Source organism: Aulostomus chinensis, chromosome 6, assembly GCF_037954235.1.
Source record: "Aulostomus chinensis isolate RoL2024-O1b breed Wild chromosome 6, RoL_Achi_v1.0, whole genome shotgun sequence".
Taxonomy (NCBI): domain Eukaryota; kingdom Metazoa; phylum Chordata; class Actinopteri; order Syngnathiformes; family Aulostomidae; genus Aulostomus; species Aulostomus chinensis.
Genome location: NC_141325.1, coordinates 29,930,717 through 29,942,883, shown reverse-complemented (window position 1 = coordinate 29,942,883; position 12,167 = coordinate 29,930,717). Strand labels below are relative to the sequence as shown.

At 48.8% G+C, this 12,167-nt stretch overlaps 1 protein-coding gene across 7 annotated transcripts in view; it reads left to right on the top strand.

The window, feature by feature from the left end:
- arvcfb (ARVCF delta catenin family member b) overlaps window positions 1-12,167 on the top strand; it is a 208,675-nt gene that overhangs the window by 52,742 nt on the left and 143,766 nt on the right. The window lies entirely within an intron of this gene.

Here is a 12,167-nt window from a genome sequence, read left to right as displayed (position 1 = left end):
TCCAGTAAGTGTGTGTTCCTAGCGCCACCTTGTGAGCGCAGGAAGTGAGGTTTGCACCACAGTGCAGCATTAGTCTGCTTCTTCATGCAAAATACAAATCTTATCAGGCCATCTTCCTCTCACTCGTGTGCAGAGGTGCGAGGCTCCGCCCATCACCAACCTTGGCGTTTCAAGTCAAGTCCCAGCACTGACGTGTGCGCTCGCTCATGCTTCCCAGATTAAACATGAGACTCGTGGAGGTTTTACTTTCATCTTAGATTTTTTTGTCAGCATGACAAATATGAACGCTACTGACAAAGAAAGGGAAACACAGATAGGAGAAAACAAAATGGTCGTAAACATTTTCCTGTCTGGACTGGCACTTAGAGAATGTTCTGGAATGAAGAGGTTCCTAATTTTCTAATGTTGTTTTTTTTTTTTTTTTTTTTTTTTAATGTGCCTCCAAAGTAGCAGAGCTCGGCGCTCTCAGGGCGAACGTTCTGGAACATGGAAACACAACACTGATGTGTCAAAGAAACCTGCAGGCAAGCTAATCGGACGCGTCCTGGCGTTTCCTTCCCCACCGCTGGGTTCAACAGGGCTGTGTTGCAATGACTCGTAACCTCATACAGTGGTCACCTTTCGCTTCGAAGCTCCACAGACTGGCGCCGTCACCTCCACCCACCGCCCAGCTCTTCTCCGTACTGGGCTGCTACGAGAGGCTGCGGCAAAGGAGCTCGCTGGGTGCCAGCCTTCCTCTTGCTGTGCAACATGGTGAAACTGTCTGGATACACGGGTGCAGCGGAGGGTGGCACCGGCAGGAGGAGACCCAGCCAGTGTGACTAATCTAGGAATCTCCTGTCTGGCGGTTGGCCGTCCTTCACACCTCGCTGATGGGGGCCACACAGCCATGACCTCCAACGCTTGACGGCGGGGGTGGAGCTGCAGGACGCATCATCGCCACATACTGAGTCGAAACCTATAAGTTTATTTGCTCTTCATCCTCAAATCAACATCAAGAAACTTTGATCTGTTCCAGACAGTTTATTTTGAAATGAGACACAACCAGGGATGCAGTCAACGCGCCGGCCGTATGTTCATAGTCATAGAAAAACATCTGATGATTTAATTTATAGGAAAGTGATGTATAAATGGGACATCCTTCAGAACCATGATTCAAAATTGCGACCTGTTCTGTCTGCCAGCGTCTATGAATTCTCTCTCAGAGAAAATTCTGTCTCCCAGAGTGTTCATTTTGCCTGACATTACAAAAACAACAAAAGAAATGCAAGAACAAAGAAGTGCCTTCCTGTGCGAGTCAAAGCGGAGACGGCGTGAATGTCTGGTGACTGCAGCTTTGTTCACCTTCAGCTACAACCAGGCATCATGAGGAACCTCCTCTGATTGGCTCCCGGATGATTGGAGCTCCTCAGAGCTTCCCACTGGGGCGGGTGGAACTGCTGACGTGGGGGGGGGGGGGGGGGGGGGCATGGAGGTGCTTCAAACCTGGAGGCGTAGTGTGCTGGAGTGCTGTCATTATGGTTGAGTGTGTGTTCTTGCTGCCACACCGATGAAGCTGGCTCTCGCTGCATCCCTCAGCACCTGAGGACCTGGTTCACCCTCTCAAGTGTTTTCTGAGTGTCGTGTTCAAGCATCGGCCCGTGGCCCCGGCAGGAAAACAGCTCAGTCACCTTTAATCACTCCTAAAGTTCCTTCTTCAGCTCTTTACATTTTGACAAATGTGGACTGGATGAAAAGGCTATTTTTGAATATTTATTATATCATTTAAAAGCTGAACTCAGTTAAAAACTTGTCAAGTTTCCATAAATATCAAATTACACGCCAAACCACAATTGGCTCCAAACTAGTGATGTCATTGATCATGCTTACACAGTAGGTACTGGCATCCATCAACTCAGCATTTAGTAGCCAGTTTCTCTCTTCAGCAGATGAAAAATGTCTTCAGTGAAACATAAACAACCGACTGCAGGAAGAGAAGACACATCTGAGTGGAGGAGGGGTTTGAAAACCTCCCATGTAACCTCTTCGGAACTTTATTTATGTGTTTGTGGCCTCATTTTCAAAAACAAGTTACTTCCTGTCGGTGCAGGGAGCAGTTGGTCGAAGCTCCATCTGTTTCTCTTTTTCACTGTTTCTTGGTCGACTGAGCGACCCGGTGAAACCCGGCCAGAATAAATCTCTCCCTCGCTGGCTGCGGACACACATCCATGTCTCAAGCTCAGTATCGCTTTCCTCCTCGGCCTCTCACAGCTGCCTCCGCTTTGGATGCAAACATCAGTGTATCGTGTTTTGGCACTATATAGCGTGTGTGTGTGTGTGTGTGTGTGTGTGTGTGTGTGTGTATACAGTGTTTGCTGAAGCCTGTACACTACATGAGTGTGTGTGTGTGTGTGTGTGTGTGTGTGTGTGTGAGGAAGAGGCAGAGGCAGAGACAGGAAGGAAGGGAGTTGAGCCTCCTTTTCTCAGGCTGCAGAAACACTGTACTGGAATGTTAATTGGTTTGACTGCTCTGCCTCACAGATAAGAAACAAGGCCGCTTTTAATAAAGCGAAGATCAGGACGTCCCACTGTCTGGCCCCAGTGTGTCAAGGAGGGAGCATGTGAGTGTGTGTATGTGTGTGTTTGGGGGGGGGGGGGGGGGGTGCTGGAATCCCTCTTTTTCCGTTCCTTCCCCTCTCCCCCCCAAGTCCACGTCTCATCGTCTCATATCAAATAGAAAAAGCGAGCAGTTACAGAGCGTGAGGTGATTCACGCGGAGACTCAGGGAGCATGTATTATTAAGACTGAGGTGGCAGGGTTTTGAAGTTATGCTAATGAGGAGTCTTTTGGTGCTACAAATCTCACCATCATTTGAATAATTTCTCTGCCCGTCCCTCCTCATCCTCCCCCTTCTCCTGCTTTCTGTCTCTCCTCCATCTTTTCGTTCTATAAGACTCACATATTCAAGGATGCAGCATTGGCAGGAACCTGCTGTGAGCGCGCTGGTGAAGGGAGCTGATGGTAGATTAGACGCTGCTGCAGAGCCTCATCCTCCTTCCACATGCAGCCTATAATAAACCCTACATTGTTTTATATTTACTTCCCCCGCTGCACGTATACGTGTCTATAGAACGGCGCAGGAGCGTGGAAATGAGTTGGTTTCTCCATCTTGCACTCAGTGGGTTTTGGTTAAATGCTCGTAGTGAAGTCTGATGTCAACGTAAGCTGAGCACATTTGAAGGTTTCGCTCTCACACACATCTGGAAATATGACAAGTTTGCTAACACGGGGCTAAACTGGAATTCATAGGTTCTGGAGGACGAGTCACACTGGAGGGAGAAGAAGCCTGAAGCTTCATGTTTGTGGCCTTGAAGTCATGTGACCCTGGTGTAGTTCTTCATAGGCTACCGTTAGCTTAGCACTGCTAACTGTAGCATCCAGGCTTCCAGCATCATCAGAGGGTTCATTAGTGAAGATGATCTTGATGAACTAAACCTGGAAGATCATCAACTTTTGTTCAGCTGATTTACTGGTTCAATCACCACAATCACATGGAGCGATCCTATTGGCTGCTGGGGGAGGAACCAGGAGATGACCACTTCCTGTTGGTGGAGGAACCAGCGCTGCGTCCGAATTGCCAAGTAGGTCTCAGAGCAGGTCGCAGGCTGTCCCAAACCACAACTGGCGCGAGTAGCGACCTACTTCTCAACCTAAATTCCAGCCTAAACACGCCCACATTGTAGGTCGGTTCAGGTGCATCCTACGGAGCAACCTATGGCCCACAATGCACCGCGGACTTCTTCTTCGTCCCCTAAAAACTTGTGGACCAGGAGATGACCACTTTCTTTTGGACTACAAACTCAGCTCAATCACTTCCTGTTGGACTACAAACACGGACACTGGCCCATGTAGAGCGACCTGATGTGATACGACTGAACGAGGACGACAGGTCAGCATAGAGGCTACAGCAACGATGTCCCTCGTGTTCGCCGCTCCTTCAGCTTCTCCTGCAGGAGTTGTTGTTGCGAGCCGTGTGGGTGTCGAGGTGTGCTTCATCTTGGCTCGGAGATTTAGGATCATTACATGGATGCCAGGTTTTTCAACCACACTGAAGGGTCGCGTATCTTTGCAGATAAATCCAGCGATGGATGCCAGCCATGACGGCTTTCGCTCCGGGCGAGTTTTTTTGGCCAGTTTTTACTCTGAAGATGTTGGTGAGGCTTTTTCAGAGCTGCTGCTGCTGCTGCTGCTGCTGCTGCTGCTGCAGGAGTGTTGCAGCCGAACATCACATTTCTTTTAGAAGTGTGAAAAATACATCAGATAGCATTTGTCACGCTAAATGCAGGGCACAATCTCTGCATCAATACAACTGATAATTGCTAACTGATTGGTGATGAAAGCCACAAAGGAAGGGTTACTTCCTGTTTATTGATGTCGTTGCATTAAAGGAATATAAATCAATGTAATCGACATGGACGCCAGGCGCTCCCTCTGCTGCACACAAACGCAGCAGCTAATCTACCCATCAATGTGTAGCCCAGCAGACACACTCATATTTTGCAAGCAAGCAATTTAAGGGCAACGTCACCCTTCCAGGCTGGTGAACCACGACAGTGAGTGCTGAATGCACTTTCACTCCCCAGACTTTTATTTCTGACAGTGCAGGAAATCCTGTGAAACAGCAATTAGACGCTGCGAGTCGCTCTGCTGCTGAATGATTCATGGAGGCGGATCAAAACATTTCATTAGAACCAATTCCAGCTCTGAGCAGCATCCTCAGTCCGACAGTATTGATCAGCTCCACAATAAATGTGTCTCCAAACAAACCACGTCTTATCAGAGCTGATCAGTGTTGTATGTTTACTGCTGCATTCTCACTAATGAGATGAGAAAATGGCTGCAGGTTCCTTTTGGTTCGTGAGCAACTTCTGATGGACGCCATATGGAGGTTTCTAGGAAGGTCGTGCGGTCGTGTGTTCAGACTTCTACTGGGCATTCCCAGGGTTCACCCACCACCACAGGACTCACCAGGGCTGAAACCCTGATGGACGGCTCCGGACCGCAGCTCCTGATCATGTCTCTGACGATGACACCGAGGGCTGCTTTGTGTCCTGGGGGGACCTCGGCCCGGCTCTGGAGCCGTTATTGTGTCCTCCTCCCTTCCTGAAGCTCAACAAACTCTGAGCTGACTGGTGTGCGGCGACCTGTGTGCTGAAAATATTGAAGTGTCACAGAAGTCAGGTGGGTTCTTCGGAGGAACAGCGGTGTACCACCAACATGAATATATAAACAAGTTTATATGGTTAGGGCACCATCACTGCATCCTGGGCTTAGCTCCGCCCACAACAACGGCACTACGACGAGACTGGATTCCCACCACCAGACGTCAAATAATCCCACTGATTTGGGGATTGAAACATATAATCCACTCAGATGGGTGACATCTGTGGCGTTGTTCAATGTTTTCATTTCTATGAACTTGAGTTAACAAAACCATAAGAACCCGGCTTCAGCATAACTCTGAACCTCCCACCGCCACCTCTGTACGCGCTCGACTGCTGAGGAGGTTACAGGAGCCCCTGACTCGGTTCACTTTGTACTCTGCTCTTCGAGAGGCGCACGTCTGGCTTCTGTTCCTGTGTAACTTGGTGAAGAGAGATGTCTCAGACCAAAGCTCTGTCTCAGGTCCAAAACCCTCACAGCACCGCAGAGATGGTGCTGAATCTCAGACTGCCCTCAAGGATAGACCACGACCCAGGAGGCAGAGTCAAGATAAAGTACCAGGGAGGCAGTCAAATTCCAGGCAAGATGAGGGCCATTAAGATGCGGTTTCTACTACAACACACACACACACACACACAGCCTCCTGATGATGGCGGTCCCGTGTCATGACCCTTCCTACCCTGTATCTCTCTTCACGCAGAGGCCGAATGCAATGAGTTTGATAACGAGAATCACCGGCGTTTGGCTGCTGGAACCTCCCATCGCCGCCGGCGCCTCTGATCTCTCCCACTTCAGTGCATCGACACTTTGACTGCTTTATTGATTTACAGGGCAGCGCCGGGGAGGCGGTGTAAACCACAGCCGGGCGATGAGGAGGGGTGAGGAGGAGCTCCTGCCAAAGATGCTGCGTGCTTGTTCATCAGTGCTGTGGCTTGATTTGTCCTCGTGGCTTTGGCTGGACACAAACAAATACTGTATCTGGCGACGTGTACCTGGGCTGATACTGCAGTACATATGATTCGTCAGATTAGAGGGATTTCAGTTCTTTACTTCATAATCCTCATTATTCTCATTCCGTTGTAAAAGCCCATTAACGTGACACTGGTGTGAATTTTCTGGGCATCCGTGTCAGAGAGGCTTTAGTCTGTAGAAGAGGAGTTCCAGGCAGGACATCCTCCCGCGCCACAGTATTCTCTTTGGATCTTTAAAGCAGTACTCTGACATACAGCTAGCCTTTAACAAGTATTGCACCTCCCAGCGAGTTGAGAAGTCCAGTAGGTCGTATCTGATAATTGTGCAACCCTTAAACACATTTGGAGATTTTTACTAAACGACTTTTAGAAATTTAAGCCTTAAATTCTTCAAAAGTTCTGAATTTCTGACAATTTTCCCTCCCAGTTGTACCAGTAACCACACTTCCAGGCTGTCCCGGTCATTGCTCCGCCCCCTCTGCTGCTCTGGGGAGCCGTACGTTGGTTGGCAACACATTGGGCCGCTGCACATCCTGTGTTTTCTAGGTTACTGGCTTTTCTTGGTAATTCTGAGACTCTTTCATTGTTTCAGGACTAGCGTTTAGATTCGCGTTTCCAACAACGCTGGAAAAGCATCTTTGCTGTGAGAGACAGGTGGATGCAGGTACGAGCGGGCGCAGTTCTCCGTGACGGCAGACACAATGGAGGCAGCAGCCGCTCCAACACACAAGCTCTGATTTCAACAAGTTCCCATCTGAGGTGACCTGCAAAATTAAAAGCACCGAACAATGAAGCTAAAAGACTCTTGTCTTCTGAGGGCACTCGAATAGATGAAGGACGCCACTTCATCATGTTGATCAATCAAGTGACCCACCTGGAAATGTTGCCATGTTGACTTCATAGTGGGTTGGTACTTCTTCAGTACACGAGGCCGGATCCAAACGTGACGCCAGGATGTTTTGAAGGCAGGAGCTGATTTAGTTTGATTACTGAAGGATGGAGGTGTCAGGCGTCACTGCCTCCCAGTGGGGCCCCACAGCGAGGCTCCGTGGGGACCACACACAGGCGGCAGTGTTGGATAGCGGAATTCCAAACTGTCTGAGGAGGTCAATCACACAACACGACATGTATGACATGTATATAGTATACATGTCATACATGTATACTATATACATGTATGACATGTATATAGTATACATGTCATACATGTATACTATACCGCCTGTAACGGTTGCTTACCTGCCACCTACCTGTGAGATGACCTCTACACACCTGAGACAACTGCGACACTTCCTGCTCCGATCCTGCCACTCGGTGACCTGTGATCAACAGCCTTCTGTCACAGATGCCACTGTGTTATGTTTGTTATGGCGTTAATGGAATGAATACACAACTGTGTTAATGTCCACAAAACAAAGTCCATTTCCCTGCCTCCTCTCCAGTTGACCCCTCATGAATTACCTGTGTGCTCTCACTCTACCTTTGCTTTGCTGCTTGCTTGTTGTGCGATCAAACGCTCGTAACAAACACACAAGTGCCTGGTAAAATAGCTCCACTCCCCGGCCCAGAAACACAACCTCAGTCTCTTGAGTCACTGCTACAAATTGAACATTCACAAGTAATTCGCCTGCACTTGAATGGAGTAGATTTCGCGCCCAGAGCCGTTTTCGTCGGTGCGGCAGACCTCATGAGTCCATACGCGTGCGTCACTGCCGTGTTCAGGCTGTTTGTGATCAGCGACCGCAGCTCCAGAGTTTCAGCTTCTCCTTGATCAAGGGCTGTCAAACACCACCAAGTCAGAGGTGAAAGGGGAGAAGAATTTCTCATGAACAAAGCTCACACTGAGGCTGAGCAACAACCTGGTTCTAGGAGACAGATGACGGCTTGCTAGCGGCTCCTTGCCCCCCTTAGTTACTGTTGCTACGTCCGTCAAGCTTTCAGAGGCTGCACAGCGCTCTTACTGTTGAAATACTGTCTGATATTTAGAAAAACTCTAGAGTGATTCAGACAGAAGAGTTGGTAATAGGCATTTGAAGGATATATCCAGGATATCAAACTGACTCAGCAACAAAATCAGGTTAAATCAAGACAGAAGCTGAAGCCTGCAGGTCACAGAGTCCCAGTGAAGCAGCACACAGATGCTGAGACAGACGCCGGCGACGTTCAGGAGCAGCAGGCCTCCTGGAGAGCTGGGAGAGTCTCTGTTCTGTCGCCAACATGAAGAAGCAGACGCAGGAGGCCTTCATAGCCTTGCCATCGCTAGTCAGCTAGCGTAGCTTATGATAAATGAATTAGCTCAACAGGCTTACATCTGCTAAAGGAAATGTTACTGTTAATAAAAGGGATTATTTAGCTTGTAGCAGACAAGGGCGGGCCTGTTGAGCTCTGAGGATGTTCTCATCGCTGTGATTTTGTAACTTCTATGTCCTCCACAACAGACCGGTGACTGCCAGTTAGCTGGAATAACAGATGGATAGCATTATGATGCTGAGCAGTTAGCCTGCCTCGTGCTGCTGCTGTCATCCTGGTTCTGTCGTCCCGGTCAGTCACATCTGAACAGAACATCTGGCCGTTGTCATGGCACCTGATGCAGATGCAGCGGTGTCTTGTTGGTGCGCCGCTCCTGCAGGACGGCTCTGAGTGCAGCAGCTTTCAGTTTTGCACATTTGACCTGCTGGATGAGAATCGGCTAACGTTTTTTCGGGTCACGAGGGACGGTTGTTCATAGACGACCCGGGCGGCAGTGTGACGCATCAGGGGACACGCTCACCGATAGCAGCGTCCAATCATGATGCGGGAGCGAGCAGACACGGCTCCTCTCACTCCAAAGGATCTCTGTCGCATCTTTTCTGTCCTTCAATAAAAGAGCGAAGCAGAGGCGGGCTGCGGTCGACTGCTCCTCCGTCCCGCTTCACCTTCATTGTCTCCGCCTTTATTCTCTCACTAATCGCCACTGATGGCATCACCGCTCACATGGATCTCTGCTCTGTTCTCGCTGTCTCCAAAGACCCCTGAAGCCCCTGAATCCTCCAAAGAAGAGGAAAACAAAGTTCGGAAGTATTAGTGTTACTTCCTCTCATCTCCTGGGATGCGGCGGGAAAATCAATAGTTTTTCATTAACCTGTCGTCCTCCATGTAAAGGAGGAGGTAAAGCCTCAGGCGCCTGTAAACAGTGATGGGGATGATATCTCTCTTCCTCCTGCACACGGACGCGCCCTCACACTAGCCCGACTCACCTCTTTTTGGTCAGTTTACATGAATAATGGACATGAATCCAACGATCGGATGGAGATTTCAGCAGCTGCAACCACATTGCATGAACAAGATGAAGAAGTGCCCGTTTTCATGGTGGACCTGCAGACACCCACCAAACAGACGGCTCCCTCCAAGGTTAGCGCCTGTACCCCGGGGCTCGGGCCGCACTCCTACCTCTGTAATCTACATATCATCTCCAACCACGACGGCACATTGAAGCTAGTTTGGAGACTCGTTGCCTGCGTGAGCTCTTTGTTACTCTGGTGGCTCTTTCTTATCTTTCAGTGTCTCTTTCTGAACAACAGGATCTCAGTTCTCAGCCTCCCTGTCGGAGCGACCAGCTGGGGAGTGACCTTGCTCCTTTTCCTCCTCAAACACATGAATCTCTTTCTCATGTGTGTCCGTACACTGCGTCCCAGTGTCACAAACACAAGGTGAATCATTTGCAATTTTACCCTTTGAGTTTGCTCTCTCAAGGCTGTCCGGGGACAGAAGCCAGCAGCGTCTGTCACACATCCGCCACCGACGGTGCTGCTCCCCTCCTGAGAGCTCCAGATCTTCGCGTTTGATTTGATCTCATTTCTTCTTACAGCAACACATCAGGATTCCTGCCACCAGAGATGAGCTCTGCTAGCTTTCCGTTGCAGTCGCACACGTTGTCCTGGGACGTCAATTCCAGTTCAGTCAGGAAGTGGAGTGACGGAGTGCACGTTCGAGACAAACCGTTGAGTATGACGCTTTTTGGAGCAGAAATGTTCGTACTCAGAGTTTGGTGGAGTCTGTGGGCTTGTTGTGCTTTATACGTCTCAGTCATTGTGTACTTGTTTATACGTCCCGCTCCCACAAACAGTCATAAATGGAGGGGGGCACGCCCCAAATCAGCTCAATTCACTTTCACCACAAGCAGTTTGTTTAACCGTCTTCACAGTTCCGGCCCCCAGCTGGTTAAAAACGATCGCCATCAGAAGAATGCAGCAGAATGCATTCAGGGGATTTTTTTGAGCGTTTGAATAATCGCATTCGACCTTGGTTTGTTAGACCACCGGCAGGATTCCATCATCACAAATGAATTCGTAGTTAAAGCAGCGATAAAACGGCCAAAATGGATATCGACAGTCTTGGATGTTGCGTCCGTGGTGATGTTGGTGTCGTTCATTGAGATGAGGAGGTATTTTCTTTGTGCAGTAGTTTTTTTCTGGAGGTGCGGCTTCGGTGAAACCTCCCTGGAGCGAACACACCAGCTGTGTGTTGGTTCACCCTCACCTGCTGGAGCTGACTTTCACCTGAGGACGCGTCAGCCTGTAACACACCTCCACACACACCCAGGAGGTCCGGCCACACTCCCTCATCTGCTCCCTGAAGCCGAGGGACTTCTAAAAACTGATGAGAAGCTGCACATGGAATTAATGCAGAGGAGGAATCATTTCTCACCGAGAACAACTGGTGAAATAATGACTGCAAATTATCTGAGATGAAGAACTGATTCAGAGGAGGTGATTATCACGGCCAATGAAGGCTGAAATTGAGCAAATGATTACAAGAGAATGCATTAGTAATGCTCACACAAGTGTGTGCAGTACTCTGAGATGCACGCAGCAGAATATCTCAGATCAGAATGACAACCAGGAGATGGGAAACCTGAGCCTCAAACCGTCACCATCTACACAAAATTCGTGGCGTTGAGTTGAAAAGATGGTGACCTGCCAACGTGGCTGCTAGCAGAGACACATCGAGCAGCCGCATCCAAAATTTATCTGCATTTGGCTGCTGGTAATTTGCTGCCCTGAAGGGGGGGTGATGGCGGGATGGCTGCCATGGCAGCGCCTGGATCCAGATGGCCCAAGACAGAAGGGGATGCATGCGAGCAATTTATCAGCAGCCTATGTTCCATAAGGCCCTCGACGACTGAAGCACAAACACAAGCATAAATACAATTATTGGCTGCTTTGCCAAAGTTTCCACGCTGCCCTGCTGCTCTGACGCCCAGTTAACAGTATTTTCACTATCGAACTGGTGTTAAAAAATGAATTTCAAATGACCCAAAACACTGGAACACCTCCCAGTCGCAGCGCCGCTGACCCACACCCTCATTTTTTAACATATGTGAAATCACGACCATTCGAACGAGTCCAGAGCGAAGCCTCCTAATGGGCTCTGAGTCATTAATTTTACCAGTTTTTAATGAGCGAGCGGTGGAGCAGAGGTGATTTTTATTTGTTCATTCAACACATTTCATACAAAGGTTGTTCAAACTGCTTCAGAGTCCAATGATGCTTAAGACGAAGCCTGAATAAGAGAAGTGAGAGGACGGTTGTGTGGAGCTCCTCAGGCGTTGGACGTGTCCACTCTGGTAGCAGCGCATTATTATTGATTCGATTATTGATCCTTAATGCTTAAAAATGTGAAGTGCTTTAATTGTGGGGCAGCTTCAGTTGGGTCACGTCTAATAAACCGATCCTGGATTTTGATTTGAACTTCAAAGCAGTTAGCAAGCGCGTGAGTCAATTTAATCTCTTCAGCAAAGTTGGAGCAGGAAAAGCAATTAAGAAAATCAAGTATTTCCAAAAATGTTGAATTAATACTAAAAATAAATGTGAGAGAGAGAGAGAGAGAGAGAGACGTTGTCTGAGTCTCTGGAGGGATTCCTGTGTGCTGATGCTGTTTGCTTCTGGTGTGATTTAGAGACACGAGCAGTCGCTTTGTTTTAAGATCGTTTGCAAATGGGGGGGCGGTGCAGGT